Raw genomic sequence first — 26469 nt, forward strand, 5'->3', positions numbered from 1 at the left:
GACTTCACGTTACCTCGCAATGTGACCAGACGAGTTAGTGTGATGTTGTTGCCAACCGTACAGTATTTGTAATGTATTTGAAATTAAATTGCTACTGTTACTTTGGAGCCCTGATGAGTTGTGAGGTTTTTTTAGTTCGTTGTGTCGTGTGGTGCAGTTTGAAGAGAGCCTGAGCAGTAGAGGAGAGATTGTAACAATATGAATAGAAGAGCAAATAAATGCTTGGAAAGACATGGACATGGATCTAGACTTCACCATGTATAGAGAAGTGGTAGAGAGACATTCATTGAACAGCCATGTAGCAGTAATGCAGCAATGATGTAGCAATGATCTCAGCTGACCTAGCTAGTTAAATGGAAAAGACTGGAACTACCAGGTTCTACATAGTATGCATGGGCACTATAGCCCTAACAAGGAAGGCTCTATGGGATAGCCATAGTCATCTTAGGACAGAGGTCTGTCAATGATGATAATGATTACTCTATGGTTTGACTTCTTCAGCTATATTAAATACTGTTTTATTGAGCAATTATTAGATGTTAAAATTTTATGTTATTTTAACATAACTGATAGTTTCAATTTCCATTGTATTCTTCCAGATGATGGGAGGATTCTTCTCTGGGCTAGCACAGTCAGGGGCCTGGTGCTGTTTTGATGAGTTCAACCGAATCAATATTGAAGTTTTATCTGTTATTGCTCAACAACTTATTACTATCAGAAATGCCAAAGTAGCTAAGGTAGGAATCAAAAGTAGATAAGGCAGGATTCAAAAGTAACATAGGCATGAAGCTAAAGCAGCAAATATGAAGCATGTCTTACCACCAAAGAAAGTGTCGATTAAAAAGTGTTACCTGAAAATAAATAAAATAATGACTAATCAAGATAAAGTGACTTTTATCAAAATGTAATTACTTAGATCTGGTTATCATAATATAGAATAAGCTGTAATAAAGACAAAAAAAATTATTAGCAAAGGAATCTAATGAGAAAATAATATTTTCATATCGAACATTGTGCATGAAAGTAAATACTTAGGTTCTAGGTTTCTGAATGAAGATTTCTCGTGTTTCTATTAGGTCTAACGACCCAGATGAAAGTTTACCTTTATTAGATTATATTTCAGCATGAAACTCAAGGCCTACATGTTTTTTTGTTGTTTGTTTTTGGCGTAAAACTCAAGGACTACATGTTTGTTTGTTTTTTTGACATGAAACTCAAGGCCTACATGCTTGCCTCTAGTGTTTCAATCTAGTCCTTTATTAATCTCCATTATTGCCTACTAAAAGAAGAGTGTTTTTGTTTAAATATTATATGGAAAGGGAGTTAAACAATCAATGTAATTAATCAGACTAAAACATTGTTCTCTTGAAAAAGTGGCGAACATCGTTAGGCTTAGTTTTTTTGGCAGTATTATTTATGAAAAGTGTTGCAGACTAAGAAATAAATAACTTCATTTGTACAAGGCACAGTAAATAAAGACACCATATTAACTCCAATAAGTCCTTCATTATAAAATACAAAGGTCAGTGTGAGAAAATGTGCCTCATTCCTATAATCTTATTCAATTTATTCTGCTCCTCACAAGTCTATAGACTTTTCTAAGTTGTAGGTTTTGAATGATAGGTTTGGAATTTTTATACTAAATACTAATACTACTGCAAACTTTCCATATTATAATCAAGTAGATACAAGTGTCTATGTAAATATGAATAAATCAGCCACTCTGGTTTAAAAAGAGAAACAAAATCAATCTTTCAAAGAGTTATCAGAATAACACACCAATATTTCATCAGAAAAACACACTAATATTTCATTAGATGAACACAGCAATATTTCATCAGAATAACACAGCAATATTTCATCATAAGCAGACATCATTATTTCATCATGGGCAGTGTTTTTGTTTTACTTATTTTTCCAAATTCTATGTGTGTCAAGCAGTTTCTTGTATTTTCTCATGTTGCAATTTAAAACTTTCATATATATATTTTTTTTGACATCACACCGTATATTAATATAGTCCTGAGATCGTCTTAATCATTATTTCCTATTTACTGTTGACTATTCATTATCATTACCTCTGTTTTAGTGATGGTTTGAGAGGTGGGTGCGTTTATTCTAAGTTTTAAAATCCCTAGATAGAAGCTTGGTAATTGCATGTAGTGCATGTATGTTTCCGTGTAGGTTATGGTCAAGGAGATTTGGTAATGAAATTGGTTAACCTGATTAGTGTTAAAAACAAAAAAAAATTGTCTCTCTCTTTAGTCTCACTAGATTACTAGACTGGTAAGAACAACGTTTTCTATGTTGTCTCCCTCTATAGCTCAATAGGTTCATGTTTGAAGGGCGTGAGATCAAACTGGTTCATACATGTGCAGCCTTCATCACTATGAATCCTGGTTACGCTGGACGGACAGAATTACCTGATAATTTACAGGCTTTGTTTAGACCTATATCAATGATGGTACCAGATTATGGTAAGAGGATGAAACATCTAGAAGGTCTTTTCCTTAGTAGTATTCAAAAGCCACAAGTACAACAATGGCTAAGTGTTTAGAAAAATCCCAAAAGGCCCAAATCTGCAAGTACATGTGATGCCTGTCATGGAGGCCTGAACAAACTATAGAAGCATTGTGCAGAACAGGCCATTGTCTTGTTGTTTACTTTGCATGGTTCGAGCCGAAGATTGACTCCTTAGTAGATTTATTTATTTAAAGACAACAAAAATAGAACCTAAACCTATGAACCAGTACAAAGTGGAGTGATCTTTTTGGATGTTTTATTCTTGTTATCTTTGGTATCGCATGCAATTTCTTTCTCAGCCTCTGTCATTTGAGATGGCTTGGATATTATGCTAGATATGCTATATTGTTTCTCTATCCAGATGATGGGAACTTGGGCTAATTCTTTTCATCTCCTCTCAATATTCATTTATTTTCAGCTGTAAGACAAATGAAGCTTTTTCCATGAATGCTATTAGTCCTTATGTGTTCTCTTTTTCTTTTAGTTTATGTATGCAGCTGTAGTGTTTATTATATATCATTTTTATCAACTTACAGATGATGTTTATATGTAGTTTATTGTCACTCCTGTACAAAGTGACTCCTTGTAGATAAATTATTTCCAGTTCAAAAATCTGGCAATATTTTATTGCTTCTTTTCTTTTAGGTCTGATTGCTGAAGTTATCTTGTACTCAGAAGGATTTGAGTCCTCCAGAACATTAGCCAAGAAAATGGTTCAAATGTACAAACTGTGTAGTGAACAACTCTCGCAACAAGATCATTATGACTTTGGTAATAACCTTGACACATTCTTAAATAAGTATTTCCTAGAAAAAAAGTACACACTCATAAATAATACTGTCCTAGAAAATAGTAGACACTCATGAATAATTATATCCTAAAGCTAAAGACATGTACACACTCAAATAAAATGTGCTCATATGTTTCATTTAGGTAAAAAGCAAATTTATGATAATGTACACATTTTGTTTTAGGTATGCGAGCTGTTAAATCTGTCCTGGTTATGGCTGGCAGTTTAAAAAGACAGAATCCTGACAAACCGGAAGATGTAGTTCTGATTCGAGCGCTTCGTGTTAGCAATCTTCCAAAGTTTTTGTTCAACGATGCTAAACTGTTTCAAGTAACTCGGTTTTTACTTTTTCATTTATTATTATTATTAGTATAAGTATCACTATTATTTGTTTATTTTTATGCTTTGAACTGTTATAAAAGACTAACAGCTATATATATAAACTCTTCCAACAAATGTCAAAACAAAAGAAAGATGAAGTAAAAACCACAGTGTTAAGCCCTGTAATAAATGTGAACCATTTGATGAATGGATAAATCAATCAGTTGATTAATAAACCACTACGTCTATTCATGTAGGCCCTACTTCTGATTATAAGCTTACTGAACCATACAATAGTAAAAACTGTATATTATTATTATGCCATAAACTAAATTATCACTCATATTGCATGTTAATAATGTGTATTTACTTACATGGAGCTTAAGCTTTTAATTAGTTTTTAGACAAACATTGTTATCTATGAATTATCAATTCATTTGTGGAAAGTTTTTCTTATGGTTTTATCACCAGCATTAAACAGAATATTTCTTACAGATAAATCAAAATTTAAAAAATTATATTTTGGGTGGAATAAAAAAAAGTATTAATAATGTGAAGAAATAGTTATGAAACTTGTTCACTGAGTGGTTTTATAATGTTTTGCAGGCCATACTTTCAGATCTTTTTCCTGGTGTTAACATACCAGAACATGATTATGGCCAGCTGAAAGATGAGATCATGAACATCCAACTAGAAATGAAGCTCCAAGTGGTGGACACACAAGTTGTGAAAGTGATACAGTTCTTGGAGACTATGATTGTCAGACATGGTGTTATGTTAGTTGGACCAACTGGGGGTGGAAAGACCACAATTTACAGGGTAGTGTATTACATTTGTAGCCATTCTAATTGTAGTGTTTTAGAGCCACTAACTTAAAAACACTATTCGACAATGTCGACCCTGGGAAGGTACTGGGCTTTATCCGGGAAATGGGGTTGTCTACAAAGATCTGATTTATGAATATGTGAACATGTACTATTTACATTAGATTTTTACCAAATTATTAAATTTTTACTACCCTTACTATTTTAACTGTGAATAGACCTTGATTTTAATGATTTAACTGTATAGAATTTAGCCCCTGTTATGTAGAGAGAGAGTAGTCCTTAGGAGGACTGCAGGCAGGACATGGCCTAAATTGTGCTGATGTGCCTAAAATCCCAATCAAATCAAATCTAGGTACGTAAATATTAAACTTGTAAGTTTTCATTCACTCTATGACTCACACAATTCTCAGTCATCACATTCAAGCATATTTTCTTCAAATGAAAGATTGCATTTGTTTTTAAATGAATGACTTTATGTTCTTGCATTTGAAAAGTTTGAAACAGGGCCTAAAAGCAGAGTTTAATGATGCTAATTAGGAATCCATCAAAAGTACATGATCTACTAAGCTAGTATTTAAAAAAAATATATAGTCATCTATCCACATTATGTCCTTTTGTTGTACAATGACCTTGTTTCTTAGGTCTATACATTGAAAGTTAATAACAATCAATAATTAAACACATTCAATATCAACTTTCTCTGTGGCACCAGTGAGACAAAGACAAGAAATAAAAAAGGCTCCTCCCTTGGAATTATGTATAACAATTTGAACAAATTTAACTCTTTCTCTCCATAATTATTTACCACATTCTGGTGGAATCAACGCTGGTATCGTCAGTAGGAGAGAAAGAGTTAAAATATATTAAAGACTATCTTTTACACTTAGAACATTTAAAGATGGACTGTTAGATGTAAAAAATACATGTGTTGTTTGAGCTATTTTGGACAGGTTCTGAGTTTTCTGAATTTTTTCATGATGTAGGTGTAGGTTAAGAATCATTGATATTTTAAGGCAATTATGTCTTACAATGCATACAGCTGCTCAAGGGTTATCTGAAATTTTTTACTCAACCAAAATAAACAATTATTAACTGTTGTCAAATTTTCTTTGAAAATATTCTAACAGCATCATTAAAATGAAAAAAGAAAATAAAAGACAGTTATTTGGAAAGTAAAAAGAATCTATTCAAATTTTGACACCTGGCAGGCTTTGTTGTGCAGTTGTTTAAATGATCTGAGCTCTTTGTTACCTACCCCTGATGTTTTGTAGGGTAGTCAGACTCATTGCTAGTTATTTGGTGCAGTTCCTTCCTAACTATTTAGCTTGTAACCTAAACGCTTTTCATTCTGTTCATAATATTTTTTTACACAATTTAAAAAAACAACAATATTCAGTTATTGTGAATGAAAAGATTAACTGCCAATGCCTAAAGTTTGGTGAATGTGTATTGTGTAGTGTTTGTGCTTCAACCTTATTAAGGCATTAGATTAAGCATCAGATCTGATATTACATTGGAAAAGACATAACATTAGAATAGGTATAATATGTATTTTAATTCTAAATCAATTTACCTTTACCTATCCCTTAGTCTGTTGGACCATTGGGGCACCATGGCAAGATTCATCGACTGTCTTTCTCCATTCCTCTTGGACTTTTGCCTTAGTTAGAACCTCTTTCAATGGCAGGCCCGTCCATTCTTTATGTTGTCCTCCCATCGATTTCTCTGTCTGTCTCTTTTTCATTTTCATGGTACTAAATATATAATAACCCTATCTATTTAAGCAAAAAAATGTTCTAAAGTTTTGATGACTTGTTTCATTAGATTCTAGAAAAAGCCTTGACCAGTTTGTACAATCAAGGTGTACAGAATGAATTCTATCAACCAGTTCATGTGTATGTTATGAATCCAAAATCTATAACTATGAATGAATTATATGGAGGTGTGGACAAACAAACGCTTGAGTGGAAAGATGGGCTGATGGGACTGACTGTCAGGTTTTGTGTCAACGTAAGAGTTTAGCAGTTAGATTTAGTTTGAAAATGTGCAGGAAAATATTGCGTTAAGATAAGTGTTAGAATATATTGTTTACTAAACGATAAGTGTAATAGTAGGTTACATTATTCACATGAGTATGAAGTGTAAATGTATATTATTGTGACTAGCCTGTGAATACATTCGGCATTATTTTGAACTGTTTAGGACACAACCAAAGATCATCAGTGGATAGTATGTGACGGCCCTGTGGATGCATTATGGATAGAGAACATGAACACAGTGTTAGACGACAACAAAATGTTATGCTTAGCCAATAGTGAGAGAATCAAATTTACACCTTACATCCACATGATCTTTGAGGTGCAGGATCTAGCCGTAGCTTCACCCGCGACAGTCAGCAGGTGCTTGCTACTGATTCCATTTCTTCATTTTTAGTTTAAGATATAGATTTGTAATTGAATAGGATATTTTTGTAAACTCTAATTATTTAACCAAAAAAAAAAATGTTGTGCAGTGTATATGATAATGTGTATTCACCTTTTTGAATTTCAAGATTATATCATTACACTGTTAAATGGATAGAGATGGAAGGTAGTGAATAATGTAATGATAGAAGCATGCAGATGCTATTTGCTAAGGTTGACCCATCAGGGTGCCAAGAAAGATTCCAGTGCTTTTTAAAAATGATGTTGGATTAAATACAAAGTATCTTAAAGAACTATATCCATACCAGTAAGAACAAATTAGTTTCAATGTAGACTTAAGAATTCTCAACATTTAGATCTGTACTCTTATTTTCCAGGTAGATATCAGCAAAATAAACTCATTTTGTAAGTTGCTTGAAGCCATTTTCTTCTACAAGCTTGGTCAATTTGACTGGTCACTAGAATCCTCCAAGATGTTTCGATTTCTGTGCCAGATCTTTGTGTTTTGTTACCTTTGGGCTCTTGGGGGTAACCTCAATGATGAGTACAGAGATGCTTTTGATCTGTTTATACGACAACAATTTGATGAAAATCAAGATGCCAAGGTAACTGAAACAATATTGTGTGTTGATAGTTTCAATCAGATATTCTATTTATACATCATAGACAATTTAGTGCTGAACTGGCTTAGAGTTGATTTCATTGTTGGATAATATAACAACAAATTTGGACCTTAAAGAACTGGGTATATTTCTTCTACTCACTAAACCTATTGACTTTATTAAAAACTAGACCCATCTAGTAAAAGACTACATTGGTAGTGATAGTAGAAAACAATTAACAAAACATACACCAAGGAGTCTTCTTTATAAGCATAAAAAATAGTTTTTTTGATTGGATACAGAGACGGGTGAGTCTTGAGTGCATTTTGAATACTGGTGCTTGCTTATAGCTTACTTCAGTGAGTAATCTAGTAGCTGGAAAGAAGTCTAGATGTAGTGCATTCTAGATGCACTGCTGAAGTACTATTGAAATGACAACATGTTCTGTTTAAATTTGATGTTATGTTGTCCTTAAAAAGAATACTGAAGTTATGAACATTGAAATTATTTGCAAGATGGAGTGTTTCTCTATTATTAATATAACCTTTCAGCTGCCAGGAACATATCCTTTATGGAGCTATTACATTGAGGTGGACTCAAAGAGAATGGATCTGTGGGAACGTCTTGTCTCATCCTTTCGATTTGACAAATCCATTTCATTTTTTAAAATGATGGTGCCCACTGTGGACACAGCACGTTATGGCTACTTCCTAGAGCGGTTACTTTCTGTTCAAAAACCAGTGCTCTTTACAGGAGGGACAGGCATGGGCAAGGTAGTATGAAATTAGTTTACCAATTTACCTTCATTAAAGATATGATTATAAGATGTTGATTTAATGTTTTTGTTTAAACTATAACTTAAAAAAAAAAATGTTGCAACTTCTGAATATTTCTTGATTGGTTAATGTTTGTGTAATTGAAATAATTGACTGCATATCTGAAAGAATGAATATATTGTCTCCTTCAACTTGCTCTAGTCTGTGATAGTAAGAGATTTACTTGATCGCATCTCTGAGAGAATGAACTACGTACCAGTTTGCATTAACTTTTCTGCGCAAACCAGCAGCGGAAGAACTCAGGAAATTATTGAAGGGAAGTTGGAGAAACGAAAGAAAAATGTTATTGGTAAATTTATTTTTTTGTCTATAACTGTAACATTTTAACTTCTTATACAGTCTTATGTTTTAAACTAAATGTCTGATCTCAGTTTTTTTTTTTTTTTTTTTTTTTGTATGTCTTTTTGGTTAATATCCTGACTTATTAATTTCTTTATTTACTCTCTCAAGATATTTTTAGTACTAAAATTAATTTCAGTAATTATAAAATTAAATATCATTTTATGCTAAAAATTGATTACTTAAAATAAAATAATTTTCTATATTTTCAAAACCCTACCAATTGAGTCAAGGTTTGCAGGCTATATAGGCTACTGTTTTGATCTTATGTGCAAAAAGAATCGACAGGGGCTTATTGCAAAAAAACATATGAAGAGCGCACGTTGAGAAAGAGATCATGTTCTTCCTCAACTACTAACAAACATTTTGTGTTCAACTGCTAATATGCACTTCTCTAATGACCAACAAAAATCTTTTAAAAACTAACATATATGTCTTTAATGACTAACACACATATAGTTCTATAACATCTTCAATGTTTGAAACACATATAAAAACATATCACTTGATACGCTTTGCCAGCTATGCTTTAAGGATCTAGAGTGGTTCCCTGCCCCAAATGATTGTCTGGATGGGTTACATCTGTTTAACAAATGATGTCTGGATGGGTTACATCTGTTTAACAAATGATGTCTGGATGGGTTACATCTATGTATAAGTAACACACTTCACACATTGCAACAAATGCATTCAAAAAATTAGTAGAACAAACAAAATAGGCTACATTTCTTTTTTTTTTTTTCTTTTTTTTTTTTAAAGTTATAAAACAAAAAAGTTGTTTGGTTGAAGTTGTGGCATGTTACCCCACACAGGGGTAACTTGACACATGGCTTGGGGTAACAAATCACCATAATTGGATCATGGTTGTGGCTAAAAGCAGTATGAAAAATAGACTTTGTCCTTTCAATATACCTGCTGGTGGTGAAAGAGTGGTTTTTATATCCTGTTTTGGACAGTTCCAATAGCAGCTACAACAATTTTCTTTCCCCTCTCAGCTTTGGCGTTTCTTTTGATAATGCCCTGTGACCCAATTAACTCAGCAAGCTGATTTTTAGTCTATGCTTTGTGTATTTTTAGTTATTTTTTTTCCTGATTCTCTCAGGTCTACCTAGTAAACTTATGAAATGTTTCTGAGGCAGTGATCAGTTGCAACTTTAAATGTTTTTTTCAAGTTCTTTCAAGAAAACTTGTCAGGTCTTAATTTAACCTGCATTTCTTTTTTCTTGTTTGCTTTCCACACATCAACTGTAGTGTACATAACATTGTGCTGTTAGGTAGTTCAGAGTAATGACAGCATAATGACATGGTATCTGCTTGTAGCCTAATTGTACTTTTAATATTTTCCACATGCTTCATCATGATCAAGGGTCAACATGTCCTAGAGCAATTTTTAATACATTATATTAACTAACTTTTTGATTGATTGAAATTAAGAATAAGAACAATTTCAATGTTTAACTAATGCATGGTGACATTATAGTCTAAAACTGACCTAATGTTTCAGTAGTATTAATGTTTAATTACAAAATTTCAGAAAATTGAACTCCACTTTTAGAGCAATTAAAAAAACAGTACAGTCCAATAGATGTAGGTGGTGAACAAAGAAGTGGCAGGGGCTATAATTGACCATCATTTATATATGTTTCTATAAGCATCTCAACTGTAGTCTTACATTTTCGATAGCGCATCAGATTATGTTTTTGAGGATTTGTGACGACCTGCCCTTTTGACTTAAAGCCCCGCCTTTACCTACATATTTGTAAAATGTTCTTTCAGAGTTGAAGATAATTACTTCCTAGTCCAAACCTCCTGCAGGATGACAGGGATGGGAGCGGGCAGGGTTTGAACCCTGGACCATTGATAAATCTGAATGACAGTCTAGTGCGCAAACCGCATGGCCAGGCAGCCATTCTATCCTTAATGGCTGACATACAAGACCATAGTAGTAACATACAACTCTTGAAAAGTACCGGTATAATTACATCTTAATTCCTGCTCAAAACTTTTATCAATGTTCATTATTCATACCAATGTCCTTCTGTCATGCTTTTCTCTGTGTACAGGTGCACCTCAAGGTAAACGAGTAGTCATATTTATTGACGATCTCAACATGCCCAAACTGGACACGTACGGCTCTCAGCCACCTATTGAACTTTTACGACAGTATCTCGACTTTGATGGTTTATATGACAGAGAAACAATGTTCTGGAAAGAGATTCAGGTGCTAAAAATAATTGCGAACGTTTTTTTTTCATAAAGGATAACAAAATGTTTACTGTTTGAGTGCATGTGTATGAGTTGAAGATTTTTGATGATAATAATTTAATAATTTTATTTATAAAGCGCTGTTAACAAACAAAATGTAGGCTCAAGGCGCTGTAATAACATTACAAACACAAACACGACAATAGAAATCAAAAACTAATCTAAAAAAGTTTTAAACAAGTAGGTCTTAATGTTCTTCTTAAAAGTGGTATAGCATGTTGTCTGTCTGAGATCAATGGGGAGTGTGTTCCAAACCTTTGGTCTGTGCACTGAAAAAGCCTGCAGACCGTAGCTTTTGAGGGAGAAACATGGCACCACTAAAAGCGTTGAGTCCATTGAGCGTAGGGCTCTCTGGGGGACTTATGGAGTAATCAGTTCTCTAATGTACAGGGGCATCTCATTGTTTTTATATACACTGATGACAAAGTGTGGCGACCTTGTAATCGATTCTTGTAAACTGATGTACCTGGCATGATAACAACAGCCAAAGAACAATGGGGAGAGTCTTGCAATGTGGACCACTTTTTTTTACCCTTTATATATTTAGAGGGTAGCATTCTTAATATACTGGCTCGCCATGATATAAAATGTTAAATAATTTTAAAAGATTCAGAATGGCTCATACTGGAAACCCTCTTTGACTGCAATTTTGAAATCATTAAAACTAATTCCACCTTGGACTGACAAGCTGTGAAGAGACTATAAAGTTGTTTTAAATAGGCATAAATATAAAAGTATTCAATTTTGTCATTGCAAATATCATTTAAAGAATTCACCTATCCCTTAGCCTGTTTAACTGTTGGGACACCACGCATGATCTGTCGACTGTCTTTCTCCATTCCTCTCTGGTTGTTTTTTTTTGCCTTTAATAGAATCTCTTTCAATGACTGGTCATCCATTCTTTTATGTTGTCTTCCTATCTCTTTCTGTGCTGCCTCTTCTATTTCCTGGTTCTGTTCCCTGCAGAAAGTTTTTTGCGAGCCCTGAAGACCTTGTGGTCATAAAGGAATATGGTCATAAAGTTTTAGTTTTCTGTTATTGACAGTGGTTAGCAGGTCATCTCTGGGCCCAATTGTCATTGTGATCCAGTATCTAATTATTTGTTTATGTTTAAGTCTTTGTATGTGATAATTAGGATCATTCTATAGCATATATCTATGGCCAGGATCCTCCTCTATAGTTCTGCAGTTCAAGCATATAAGAATGTGGCCATGACCAAAGTCTGATTTAAGTGTGGAGGGCTATACATTTGTCTTTCTAAATTGCTATGAGTTAACCAAGTGCTCCTGTGAACTGGCCAGTAGTTCAGTTTTGGTTTCTTTATCTGAAACAATAGCTCTTAGGTATTTAAATTTACTGACACTTGTCAACTTTCTTTAAGTCTCCAATACTAATGTCTGTTGGCTACTAGAGTCATAATTAGTGTTTTTTCAACATTGATTTGCATACCCTATGCTGTGGAAGTCTTGTCTTTGAGCAACTAGTAAGCTAGTCCCTGCCAGACCATCTATGTATTCAGCAAAGCACAAGTTAGTAATTTTTCTTCCTTTAATGCTTGCAGTACCTTTGTAACCTTTGATGTTGAAAGCTTTCTTAAAATCTATTAAGACTTGACAGAGTATCCTGAAGCTTAGGATTTTTTTCTGTTGTGCTGTGACCTTGTCTAAAACCTTCTTGTCCTACTAAAATTTTTGTCATCTATTGGTTTTAGATGGTATAATATAATTTTTAACAGGACTTTGCTGGGATGGCTTATGAGGCATGGTAGTTTTGACAGAGTTGCAAATAGCCTTTTTTTAGCAGGGTGATGATGAGTGTTTGAAACCAGGGCTTGGGCCAGTCTCTTGACTGCCAGATCCTGTTGCAAATCTTAAAAAGTGTCTTTATCATCTTTACTCCTCCAGCCTTGTAGAAACTTACCCCAAAAAAAGTATATATGTGTGTGTGTGTTAATGTCATTAAATGATGGAATAGATTTTGTTAAGAGAATAAATATGCTTTGCAACACAAAAGTTCAGATGATCAATTTAATTCAGATATATTCACTCAGCAAAACAAGAGTTCCAAGTAGCACTTTTAATATTTAACATTCTTAAAGATATTTTGAGTGTTTATTTCACTTAAGAAATTTGGTTTGAAATGACAGTCCTGTTTCTGAATCTATTCTGAAGTGAAAGTTGGCAACCAAAAGTTATATTATCAGAATTAGAGAATTTAGTGCTGCCAAGAAGGTACAGGTGTGGAGATATATAGGCTTTCACAAAATAATCTATCCTCAAACCAGAGAAGCCATTACTGACAATCAGCAAAGTGGACATATTTAATCCTGTGTTCAAGATTCCATGAAATAATCTTTCAAATTCTCTTTTAGTCAATTTTAAAAGAAAAAAAGCTGATGCACTGCTACACAGCTTTGTGCACTGACTCTAACAATTTTTTCTGTTACAGGATGTAACCCTTGCTGCTGCCTGTTCGCCTCCTGGTGGCGGTAGAAATCCTGTGTCACCAAGGTTATTTCGACATTTTTCCATGTTCACCATCCCATCCCCAACTGAAATGAGCCTGAAACAGATGTTTTTAGTAAGTACAGAGTTGTTTTTTTTATGGATACTTTTCTTTAGTACAATATTTGTTTTTGCTTTTGATGTGTTTTCGATGTTCCTTCAAAATTAAAAGATTATTACATTGTAGCCCAAACCTCCCTCAGGTAGGCGGAGGATGTGACTGTGTTTGAACTAGGAACCATTCAGACAATAGTCCAGAGCTCCTACCCTATCATCAGGCAACCATTTTAACAAGGGCCTCACTTAAATATGTTATAATTTAATTTTTAATGGTATTGATATTTTATACTTATAATATCGAGTGTAATATATACTTTCAGTAAAAAAAATAGTGATTGTAAATTGTATTGACTACATTCTCAAATGTCAGGGTAAACTGCCTGGTCATTTAGTATTTGTGAATGTTGTCATGTTGGTCACTCCTGTCAGGTCTGGACTAGGATGTTCTAATCTTTAATTCAGATAGAATGTCTGTCCTATAACACACATTGAAATAAATTACAATTTATTGAAATATAAAATGTTTTCAACTATTTGTGGAAAAAAAAAGATAATTAGATAAAATATAACTTTTTTGACTAGTAAATTAAAATACATTTGGTAAAGACTTTGTTGGCCTCTTTCAGTCATTGAACAAAGTATTTACTTAATAATAAAAACATAGTTTAGGTTATTGGGCCTATTATGTTTGACTTCACTTTTACTTCCAGGCAATCATCAATGGGTTTTTACTAGACTTCTCTCGCAATGCCCGTACATTAGCTGAACCAATAGTTAACTCAGCTGTTGAACTCTATTTTAGAATGAGCTCAGACCTACTTCCTACGCCTGCCAAATCTCACTACGTTTTCAATCTGAGAGACCTTTCTAAAGTAGTCCAAGGTCAGCATTCTACTTTATAAATTGTCTGCTACTAAGCATTTAAAAAACAAAATTTCATGAAATTTGCACCTTTTCTATATCCCATATTATAATAATTACTGTTGATATAATTATAATTAATTGCAAGATGATATGAAAATAGCTTTAAAATACCACTGAAAATATTGTTCGACTAGTACTGTGAATCAGAAACTATGAAAAGAAAACAAAGCTTTAGAATGTCTAAGTGAAAGAATTGTTGTTTGAAAATTATTATCACCTCAAAGCTCGAGAGTGACCATAAGGCCTAGAATGCAGACTGGTTCTGATTACAAATAAAAGTAAACTAACATTATTGAGAAACAGCTCTTCAATGAAGAAGTTGATAAATTCAATTTCATATCAAACAACTTTAAATAGTTCCACAATAAAAGCACAGATTGTTTAATTAGAGCTACATTAATTTACAGTAACAGAAGCAGGGGGTTAATTAAACAAATTTTTTAAAAATAGATTACAAAGTCTCACAAAAATGGTTTGGACTTTCTGAATTTTTTTTTTAATAGTATTTTTAGATTGATATTTTCATAGGATGAAATTATAGCAAAAATTCTATTTCTTCTTTCACTTTTACTCTTTTTTTTTTTTTTTTTTAACAAACCATTTCCTTGTAATTTTATTGCTAGAATCTCAATTTCATTTTCTGTTAGAATTTTCAAATTTGTAATGACATTTTATTGTTTTGTAGGTATATTGCAGGCTGATGCAGGAATCTTCCGTGAAAAAATTCAAATTGTTTGTCTATTTATTCACGAGACTCAAAGAGTGTTCCATGATCGACTGATTAACAATGAAGACAAGCTTTTCTTCCACAAACTTATGGCAGAAATTGTGTACAAAACATTCAATGAGGTTATGTTTAAATTACTGTTATCATTATTTTTAATTTATTTAATTATTGTTTCCAATCTAATCAGTAATGTTAATTAGAACTGAAATAAATACAATCATAGAAGTAATAGCATCAATAGAGGCAAAATAATCTTTATTAATAACTCTTTAAAATGTGAACATTTAGGTCAATGCTCTTAAATTGGTGTAAGAAGTGCAAACAGTCTTGTTCCTATTCATATTACAATGTGAACATTCATTCAGATTGATGAATGTTTGTATAGAAATTTATTCCATTGTTGATGAGCTTGTCATTGTGTTGTAGTTCTAGTAAGCATTTAGCTTACTTGATACAAACTCTAAATAAATTCTGAAAATGTTTCAACACCTACAATCAACACACATTCTGTCTCTCATCTCCTACTTCTTTCATCAGCTGCTAAGCTTCTTTTACCAACTGTAGAAATCTGAATTTAGCAGCAACAGTTCTCTGTCAATACAAACATGGGCACACACTCCATAACATACATGTTTAATAGTTTTTAGTTAGCTCAGTGCAATGGAATCTATATTTCATTTAAAATGGGGGGGGGGGAGGATCTGTGAAGAGTGGCGGAAAAGCTTAAACTGCTGTGCTATCCATCAAAGGGGCTCAAGCTCATAACCCGACTAAGATCTGAGTTGTGTTTGCTGGGTTCCTGAAGGCAGCACAGAAATTTCTCACAGATAGCCCATACTCTCACAAAAAAAGAGATTGGACCATAGCGCACTACCATAAGCATGAATAATGAAGCTACAAACCAGCCTAAATCTCATTCATTCTCCTGACCTGAACTGAGATAGTCAAGATCTTACTACCCTATTTATTAGACCATCATTGTATCACTTGGCCATCCTATCTAAAATACAAATGTCAATTTTTTTTAATTTTTAAAATTAACTCCAAACATCTGACCCTCATCAAATATCAATGCCAGTAAAGAATTCTTTTAATTATTTTCAGAACTTTGATCCGCATTCATTTATCAAAGATCCTTTACTGTTTGGTAATTTCATGAAGATGGGATGCCCACCAGAAGAGAAATTTTATGAGGAGATATCTGACATGAACAAACTTCAACATGTTTTAGGGGAGGTAACAAACTGCTATTTAATGATTTCTAAAATTTATATTGTGTAATGAAAATTTCATATGAAAATATCAAAATAAAACGATAAAGTTCTAGACATTTGGAAACTTAGTTTTATACTTCAAATAGTTACATAGGTATAATGTTTTTAACCATTTCAAAAGTTATCATCAAGCACTTCATAGTCCAACCTCTATATTTTATTAAATCATCTAAATTAAAATACATCTTATATAGAACTCTACATAGCTTTTAATACTTACTTATGTAGAAATTCCTTCTGTTTGAGACAGTATCTAGATGACCTTAACCTTACATCACCTAAAGAAATGCGTCATGTGTTCTTTATGGATGCAATGGAACATATTACTCGACTAGTCAGGATGATTCAACAAGAAAGAGGCAATGCCTTATTGGTTGGAGTGGGAGGAACAGGAAATCTTATCTTATCTTATATAATACAGACGTTACTTCAAAAAAGAAGATGATTACGTCCTACGCGTCATGCATTTAGTCATGCATATTAACCAATGACTTAAATTCTGCCAAGTCACTGGTTTTCCTGGCTAGCTCAGGCAACCCATTCCATGCTCTAATAGCACTAGGGAAGAAGGAGTATTTGTACAAATTTGTCCTAGCATATGGGACGAGGAATGTGCCTTTATCTTTGTGTCTTTCAGAGTATTTTATTAAATTTTGTTTTTGTATTTGAAGATTATGGTTCAGTGTTTTATGTATTATTGCTACTTTACTTTTGAGCCTTCTGTCCTGAAGGCTTTCTAAATTTAGTGATTTTACTAAAGGTGTTACTCTAGTCAAATGTGAATATTCGTTTGTTATGAATCGCACTGCTCTATTTTGTGTCTGTTCTAGTTTCTTAATGTTTTCTTGAGTTGAGGGGTCCCAAACAGTGGATGCATATTCTATTATTGGCCTAACCAAGGTTAAATAACATTTTAGTTTTATTTTCTTATTTGATTTATAGAAATTTCTTTTAATAAATCCTAATGCTTTGTTTGATTTTTTTGTAGTTTCATCAATATGTGGATTCCATGACAGTTTTTCATTTATTATAACACCTAGGTATTTTGCGTTTTTAGTCTGTGTTACTGGTTTGCCATGAATAAGATAAGTGGAATTAATTTGTTTTAGTTTTTTTGTTACTCTTAACAACTGACATTTTTCTGGGTGGAAAGACATGCTCCAATTTGATTCCCATTTCTGTAATTCATCTAATTCTCTTTGTAAAATATCTGTGTCTTGTGTTGTTTTTATTGTTCTATATATTATGCAATCGTCTGCAAATAATCTGACTTTTGTTCCTGAAGTAATGCAATTTGGTAAATCATTTATGTAAATTAAAAATAGTAGTGGACCCAAAACTGTTCCTTGAGGTACACCTGAGTTTACTGTTATCGGTGTTGATTTAGAGCCATTTATTATTACAGTTTGTTCTCTCCCTATCAGAAAGTCTTTAATCCACTGATGCAGTGGACCATTAATGCCGAAATATTTTAATTTTTTAAGCAAACTATGGTGGTGAACTTTGTCAAAAGCCTTAGAAAAATCTAGTAAGATAGCATCTATTTGTTCACTATTATCTAAACCTTTTGAAAAATCATCAATTAGTCCTATTAGTTGTGTTTCACATGATCTATATTTCCTAAAGCCATGTTGGTATGGTGTGAGGACATTATGTTTGTCTAAGTGGTTTATGATGTTGCTACATATTATGTGTTCTAGGATTTTACATGTGATGCTGGTAAGTGATACTGGTCTGTAGTTTCCTGGGTCAGATTTTTCTCCTTTTTTAAATAGGGGGGTGACATTAGCTTCTTTCCAGTCCTTTGGTACTCTGCCCTGGTTAAGTGAAGCCTGAAAGAGTATTTTGAACACTGGGGCTAGCTCATTACTTAGTTCTTTGAGTAATCTAGCTGGAATACCATCAGGTCCAGAAGCTTTATTTGGTTTGGTGTTGGCTAATAGTTTTTGAATTCCATTTTCTTGTACTACTATATCTTCTATGTTGTCTACTTGGTTCAAATTCAGTAATATGTCTTTGTCTCCTGGGGCTGAGAATGCTGATGCAAAGTATTTGTTTAGAATGTTTGCTTTAGTTTCATTATCATTATGTATTATGTTATGTTCATCTTTTAATGGCGCTACGCCTGTTGTTTCCATTTTCTTAGACTTAATGTATGACCATAGGTTTTTGTTGTTATCTTTAGATATTACATTGTTTATGTATTCACTCTGCAGCTGTCTGCTTACTTTTTGGGTTAAGTGTTTAATTTTTATATACTTTTTGTAAACTCTTTCTGCATTAGTTTCTTTAAATTTTCTATATAGGTTTTCCTTCTGTTTACAAAGCTTCTTTAGTCTATTATTAAACCAGCATTTATTTATTTTGTTTGATGTGTATTTAGTTGGTATATGATTTTCTATAATGCTTTTAAGATGGTTTTTAATGAAATTCCAGAGGTCATCGACTGGTTGGTTAATGTCTTTTTCTAATAAGAATGTTTGTTGAAAGTTTAATGCAGCTTGGTGTAGTTGTGTTAGGTTACATTTATTCCAGAGTAAGATTTTTCTTTTGGGTTTTGTATTGGCTACTGCTTTTATCTGACTGTGTATTTTTATGATCTCATGGTCTGATAGACCAGGGATAATATCATAATCAACTACTAATCCAGGTCTGTTGGTTAAGAAGAGATCTAATGTGTTGTTTAATCTAGTTGGCTTTTTAATGATTTGATCTAAACTTAGGTTGTGTAAAGTTTCTATGAAAAGCTCATTTATGTCCTTAAGGTTTTGGTGTTTATCTATGGTTAGTGTTTTCCAATTTATATCAGGTAGGTTGAAATCACCCATAATCCAAAAAACTGCATTTTTATTTGTCTCTTTAAGTGTAGTAATCTGATTACATAGTTCCTGCATGTATTCTAAACTAGAATTTGGTGGTCTGTAAATGCTGCCTATTATTAGGGATGTTGAGGTGGTATTAATTTTACAAAATGTTGATTCTATATTTTTTGAGTTAGGTAAGGTAATTTCTTCTGCTATAAGAAAACAGTCATTAACAAGGTTCAATATATGAATATCTATAATATTTTTACCAGATTCTTGAGTTAAAATAATCATTTTTTTTACAGTTTTAAAAGAACATTTATATATACTAGTAGATAAAAACACACCTAAGTATGTGATTTTTTTTTTTGTGTGCAGATTGTCTGCCCACATGTGTAACTATCGCTGCTTCCAGATTGAGCTCTTTCGAGGCTATGACTATTCTTCATTCCACGATGACCTGAAAAAATTGTATGATACTGCAGGCATTCAAAATAAACCCACAATTTTTTTATTTACTGATACACAGGTTGGCAAAAGAGTTTATATATATATATATATATATATATATATATATAGAGAGAGAGAGAGAGATACATATGTATGTATGTGCATATCTGTGTGATCATGTGTGTTTGTCAAACTGTATGTATGTGAATATCTGTGAGATCATGTGTGTTTGTCAAACTGTATGTATGTGAATATCTGTGTGATCATGTGTGTTTGTCAAACTGTATGTATGTGAATATCTGTGGGATCATGTGTGTTTGTCAAACTGTATGTATGTGAATATCTGTGGGATCATGTGTGTTTGTCAAACTGTATGTATGTGAATATCTGTGGGATCATGTGTGTTTGTCAAACTGTATGTATGTGAATATCTGTGTGATCATGTGTGTTTGTCAAACTGTATGTATGTGAATATCTGTGGGATCATGTGTGTTTGTCAAACTGTATGTATGTGAATATCTGTGTGATCATGTGTGTTTGTCAAACTGTATGTATGTGAATATCTGTGGGATCATGTGTGTTTGTCAAACTGTATGTATGTGAATATCTGTGTGATCATGTGTGTTTGTCAAACTGTATGTATGTGAATATCTGTGGGATCATGTGTGTTTGTCAAACTGTATGTATGTGAATATCTGTGTGATCATGTGTGTTTGTCAAACTGTATGTGTGTGAATATCTGTGTGATCATGTGTGTTTGTCAAACTGTATGTGTGTGAATATCTGTGTGATCATGTGTGTTTGTCAAACTGCATGTATGTGAATATCTGTGTGATCATGTGTGTTTGTCAAACTGTATGTATGTGAATATCTGTGTGATTATGTGTGTTTGTCAAACTGTATGTATGTGAATTTCTGTGTGATCATGTGTGTTTGTCAAACTGTATGTATGTGAATATCTGTGTGATCATGTGTGTTTGTCAAACTGTATGTATGTGAATATCTGTGTGATCATGTGTGTTTGTCAAACTGTATGTATGTGAATATCTGTGTGATTGTCAAACTGTATGTATGTGAATATCTGTGTGATCATGTGTGTTTGTCAAACTAATGTGATACATATTAATATTTGAAAAATCTAATACTGGTACTATACTATATGGCTTCTTCTATTTGAAAGACAATGGATAAGCCTAGATGTGTCATTGGTTTTAGTTTCTTCTTGAGTCTGGGCAGAATCTGGTGTTATTAAACAAGCCAATTCTTAAGTGTCAATGTTTGCCACAGTTAGTGTATATGAATGCACCTGTTAAAGGGCTATGTGACAGGACAGCTTTCTTTATCATCTTTTTGTCTCTAGCTGCTTCATTCCTTTTGTTCTCAATGAGGTTTGTACCAGTATGCACAGTCTATCTTTATGCTGACCAATCTTGGGTGATGTTTGTACCAGTATGCACAGTCTACCTTCATGCTGTTCAATCTTGGGTGATGTTTGTACCAGTATGCACAGTCTACCTTCATGCTGTTCAATCTTGGGTGATGTTTGTACCAGTATGCACAGTCTACCTTCATGCTGTTCAATCTTGGGTGATGTTTGTACCAGTATGCACAGTCTACCTTCATGCTGTTCAATCTTGGGTGATGTTTGTACCAGTATGCACAGTCTACCTTCATGCTGTCCAATCTTGGGTGATGTTTGTACCAGTGTGCACAGTCTACCTTCATGCTGTCCAATCTTGGGTGATGTTTGTACCAGTATGCACAGTCTACCTTCATGCTGTCCAAACTTGGGTGATGTTTGTACCAGTATGCACAGTCTACCTTCACCCTGTCCAATCTTGGGTGATGTTTGTACCAGTGTGCACATTCTACCTTCATACTGTTCAATCTTGGGTGATGTTTGTACCAGTATGCACAGTCTACCTTCACGCTGTCCAATCTTGGGTGATGTTTGTACCAGTATGCACAGTCTACCTTCATGCTGTCTAATCTTGGGTGATGTTTGTACCAGTGTGCACAGTCTACCTTCATGCTGACCAATCTTGGGTGATGTTTGTACCAGTATGCACAGTCTACCTTCACGCTGTCCAATCTTGGGTGATGTTTGTACCAGTATGCACAGTCTACCTTCATGCTGTCCAAACTTGGGTGATGTTTGTACCAGTATGCACAGTCTACCTTCACCCTGTCCAATCTTGGGTGATGTTTGTACCAGTGTGCACATTCTACCTTCATGCTGTTCAATCTTGGGTGATGTTTGTACCAGTGTGCACAGTCTACCTTCACCCTGTCCAATCTTGGGTGATGTTTGTACCAGTATGTCCAATCTTGGGTGATTCTTCTCCCACATACTTTCATTGAAGCCTGTGATCATCAAATCTTGCTTGGTTAGTCTTGGGCATCCCTTGGGTGAGACTCCATAATCTTGGCATAGTGGTTGGGCTTAGGAAACTTCCATTTGGCATGCAAGTGACATGTCCAAGCCAACTTAGTCTTTTTCTGTGTCATAATATTATAGATATTGTGTGTATTGGCTAGTTTCAAAACTTCCTGATGGGAGACACAAACCCTGCAGGAAAAGGACATTATGTGTCACAGGCAGTGCAAGGGTAAACTGTTTAATCTATTCTCGTGATGTATGCTTGTTGACCAGCTCTCACTACTATTAAGAAGAGTTCACACTATGCAGCTTTTTTGGTCGCTGTGGTCAGTTTGGTATTTTCCCAGACATAATTAGAGAGTCTTGCCACTGCTGCAGAAGCTTTTTCTTGTACAAGACTTGAGTCTTGGTGAGACTTATTGTAAGTCTGAACCCTTGACATGCAACAACCAGAGCATTTACTAGTTTTTGTGATCTTTCTTGCAAATGGTAGGTGTGCACCTTATTGTCGTGAACAGCAGTCCCTGATCAGGATATGCAGTTTCTTCATTTTGATGATAAGTCAAGACAGGTTAAAAAGCCATTGGATCTACTGTAGATAAAAGTAGATTGGTGTAAACTGTCTATTTGATCAGTTTCATAGTCATAAATATTTGATATTTAAATAACCTAAAAATTGTATATTGCATACACAAATATTCATTTTATGCCTATACTGAGATCATTAAAGATAACAAACATTTTTAAAATCATTAGATCTATATGAAAACTTGATTTGTAAAATCCTGTATAGAACTATGCATATAGTACTTATTTTAATTAATTAGTCCATATTATTATGTCTTATTAAAATATTTAGTGTTTATGCACTTTTTTTTTTTTTCAATTAGCAACAATAGAATCTACATTTTAACTAGTTTTAGAAATTGTTTTTTCTTGCAATGCAACCCTTCTCCCATCCTCTTGGAATTTTTTCCAAAACAAAGCAATCCATTATCTTGAAGCCTTTCTCAGTACAATTACCTTTGACTATCTGTGTCTTGCCTTTATGGGTGTCCACTTAATTTGTTTAGATAACATTCCTTTACAAGTAGGTCACAATGATCCCCTCTAAATATGGCCACAACAAAATAACATCCACAAAACTTGTCTTACAAAAGATGGTGGTCAAATGCCTTGTCATCAATGTTTCCCTTGCACTAATTTCAATATAATTGACCATAAACATCAATAATCATACATGTGCACCACTGCTCAATAGTTTTTTAATGTGCTAGCTATACTACAACATAAAGACAGAAAAAAATATGTGAGTTTTGTCATCTTACAGATTGTGGTAGAAGAATTTCTAGAAGATATTAACAACATGCTGAACTCTGGAGAAGTTCCAAACTTGTTTGAACCTGACGAGTATGAGAGGTTGATAATAGGCTGCAGACCAGGTGCTAAAGAGGCAGGAATTCCTGAAGGAAATAGAGATGCTATCTATGACTATTGTATCCATTGTGTCAGGTACAGTTGACATTATTGTTTTAACCGTCAGGCACATATGACCTTACTATATTTCATGTATAAATGACACTAGACCTAACTGTATCCAGTGTGTCAGGTACAGTTGACATTATTGTTTTAACCGTCAGGCACTTATGACCTTACTATATTTCATGTATAAATTACTCTAGACCTAACTGTATCCAGTGTGTCAGGTACAGTTGACATTATTGTTTTAACCGTCAGGCACTTATGACCTTACTATATTTCATGTATAAATGACTCTAGACCTAACTGTATCCAGTGTGTCAGGTACAGTTGACATTATTGTTTTAACCGTCAGGCACTTATGACCTTACTATATTTCATGTATAAATGACTCTAGACCTAACTGTATCCAGTGTGTCAGGTACAGTTGACATTATTGTTTTAACCGTCAGGCACTTATGACCTTACTATATTTCATGTATAAATTACTCTAGACCTAACTGTATCCAGTGTGTCAAGTATGTTTGAACTTTGAACTTGTACCTGGTCATTTGACTTTTCTTTATCCATTTTTCACGTTCATTTGACTTTTCAATGTCCCCCTATAACAGTTTCATTTGGCTTGTTGATGGTCTATTTTGTTGATGATTATATATGTTAATGGTGCATGTGAGTTCATAGCAGACACAACAACAGAATGAATAAATAATATACTTGATAATGCAGGCTGATAACTTCAACAATTTAATGAACAATAAAAAGGGCACAGTCCTCTGTCGTTGCTAGCCTAGCGTCGTCCTCTAAGGCGTCTTGTCCGTTATTCTTCTAGTTCGTAATCCTACTCTGTTCTTACTCGTCACATCACTTAGGAAAAACCCAATTATCCTCAACTTCTATGCATCTTGTGTCATTACAGGCTTATTGTATTCACTGTCAGGTACATGTAGCTTTTGTTGCATTCAGTGTGTCAAATAAGTATCCAACATATCATGGCTAATGGAACCAAAAATTGTTCAATCCTTTACCCTTGGAAACTGCCTTGTTCATTTGAATGTGTGGGTGGAGGATATCTAGCACCTGTTCATAGAAAGTCATTAATTCATTGTCATCATGTTCAGAGAATTGTGCTTGTCACTTGACTGTTGTGTAGCATTACATACATATGGTCATCTTCACCTTACCCTGTCATTCAGTCTGTCTGACTGTTGGGGCACCATAAACATCTGTTCAGAGAATTGTACTTGTCACTTGACTGTTGTGTAGCACTACATACATATGGTCATCTTCACCTTACCCTGTCATTTAGTCTGTCTGACTGTTGGGGCACCATAAACATCTGTTGACAGTTTTTCTCCATTTCTCTCTCTATCAGGATTAGAGTTTCTTCCGTAGACAGCCCCATTGATTCCTTAATGTTGTCCTCCCAATCCTTTCCATTTACACCACCTTCTTTATTTCCCTGGTACTGTTACCTGCAGACAAGTTCTTGCAAGCCCTCACTGTACAGTCTTAACTTGTGTTTTTTAACAGTGGTCAGAAGGTCATCATGGGGCTTGGTTGCCATTGTAAATTGTAATCCTGTTTTGGATTTCCAAGTTTGAAAATATAATCTTTGTATGTGATACAAGTTAACAATTTGTGCATGCATAGGTAAATATATATTTGACGAATGAACAGTCACAGTAAAAGTTAAAAGTTAGGATGGCTGCCTGGTCATGCGGTTTGTGCGCTGGACTGTCGTTCGGATTTATCGACGGTCGAGGGTTCAAACCCTGCCCGCTCCCATCCCCCGTCGTCCTTCGGGAGGTTTGGACTAGGAAGTAAACTATCTTCAACTCTGAAGGAACATCCGAAACATGTAAAACATTATTTTACAAAATAAAAAAAAAAGTAAGACAAGATGATTAGAAGGCACTCAAGAATGAACTATTAGTTGCAGATTTGTTGAGAGCAATTAAAGTGAATTTAGAGTATAGATATCATGTTGTGATAGAGTCAACACTTTTACCCTTTAGATCTTCATTTGGACATTCTTAAAAAGAAAACAAAAGAGCTGAAATTACAAAAGTGTTAAGGTCTAAAATTAATGTGCATAACTAGATTAACAAGGAATATCTGTAGACTGATAAGATAGAAAAATTATTTTGATGGTTATGAAGAAAACTTTTCAGAGAAATAAATTCTTTAAGACTCTGTACTGTTGTAATATTTTAATCCAGACATAATAAATTTGTTTAATATTATTTTCTGTAAAGCTGTCCTTTAAATTTAATTGCACTTTATCGGTCTGTAATTTTTTCCAGAAATAATCTGCACATAGTATTGTGCATGTCTCCGGTGGGCTCTGCCTTTCGATCAAGATGCCGGATGTTTCCATCTTTGGTCAACTGTTGCACCATAGACTGGTTCACTGAATGGCCGAAAGAAGCTCTTTTAGGAGTGGCACAGTCTTTCTTTAAAACCGTATCTTTAGGATGTTCAGATGAAATCAAAGTAAGTTTTACACTAAATTATTATTTTATTGAGCATTAGAAAGAAAATGTGATTCTCAAATATCTATGATCATTAACATTCACTCAAGTCTTCAATTGAAAAACTTGACTTGCATTTTTCTAGAAACTACCACTTAAAAAATATGAAGCAAACTAATCTTCAAACAAATAATGTTTACTATTTAAGTAAACAAACAAAACTCAATAGTTAAAATTGTTCTTAAAAAAATATTAATATTGACATTTAATACAAATAGACATACAAGAAATGTTTAATTTAGAGCAAAACAAATTTGAATATTTTGTAGCAAAATATTTTGTCAACAAGTTACAATTAAGTGTAGCATCTGAACCATTACAACAAGAAAGTTCTTATTCATTTTACATTGGTGTTTTATCAAAAGGACTTGATTACATAGGTTTGACATTGCTATTTTATTGCCCTAAAC

General features: G+C 33.7%; 1 pseudogene; it reads left to right on the forward strand.

Annotated features, from left to right (window-relative positions):
• Nucleotides 1–26469, forward strand: part of LOC129923309 (dynein axonemal heavy chain 6-like) — a 95113-nt pseudogene that overhangs the window by 16676 nt on the left and 51968 nt on the right.

Source organism: Biomphalaria glabrata, chromosome 16 (genome assembly GCF_947242115.1).
Source record: "Biomphalaria glabrata chromosome 16, xgBioGlab47.1, whole genome shotgun sequence".
In the NCBI taxonomy this organism is placed as follows: Eukaryota; Metazoa; Mollusca; class Gastropoda; family Planorbidae; genus Biomphalaria; species Biomphalaria glabrata.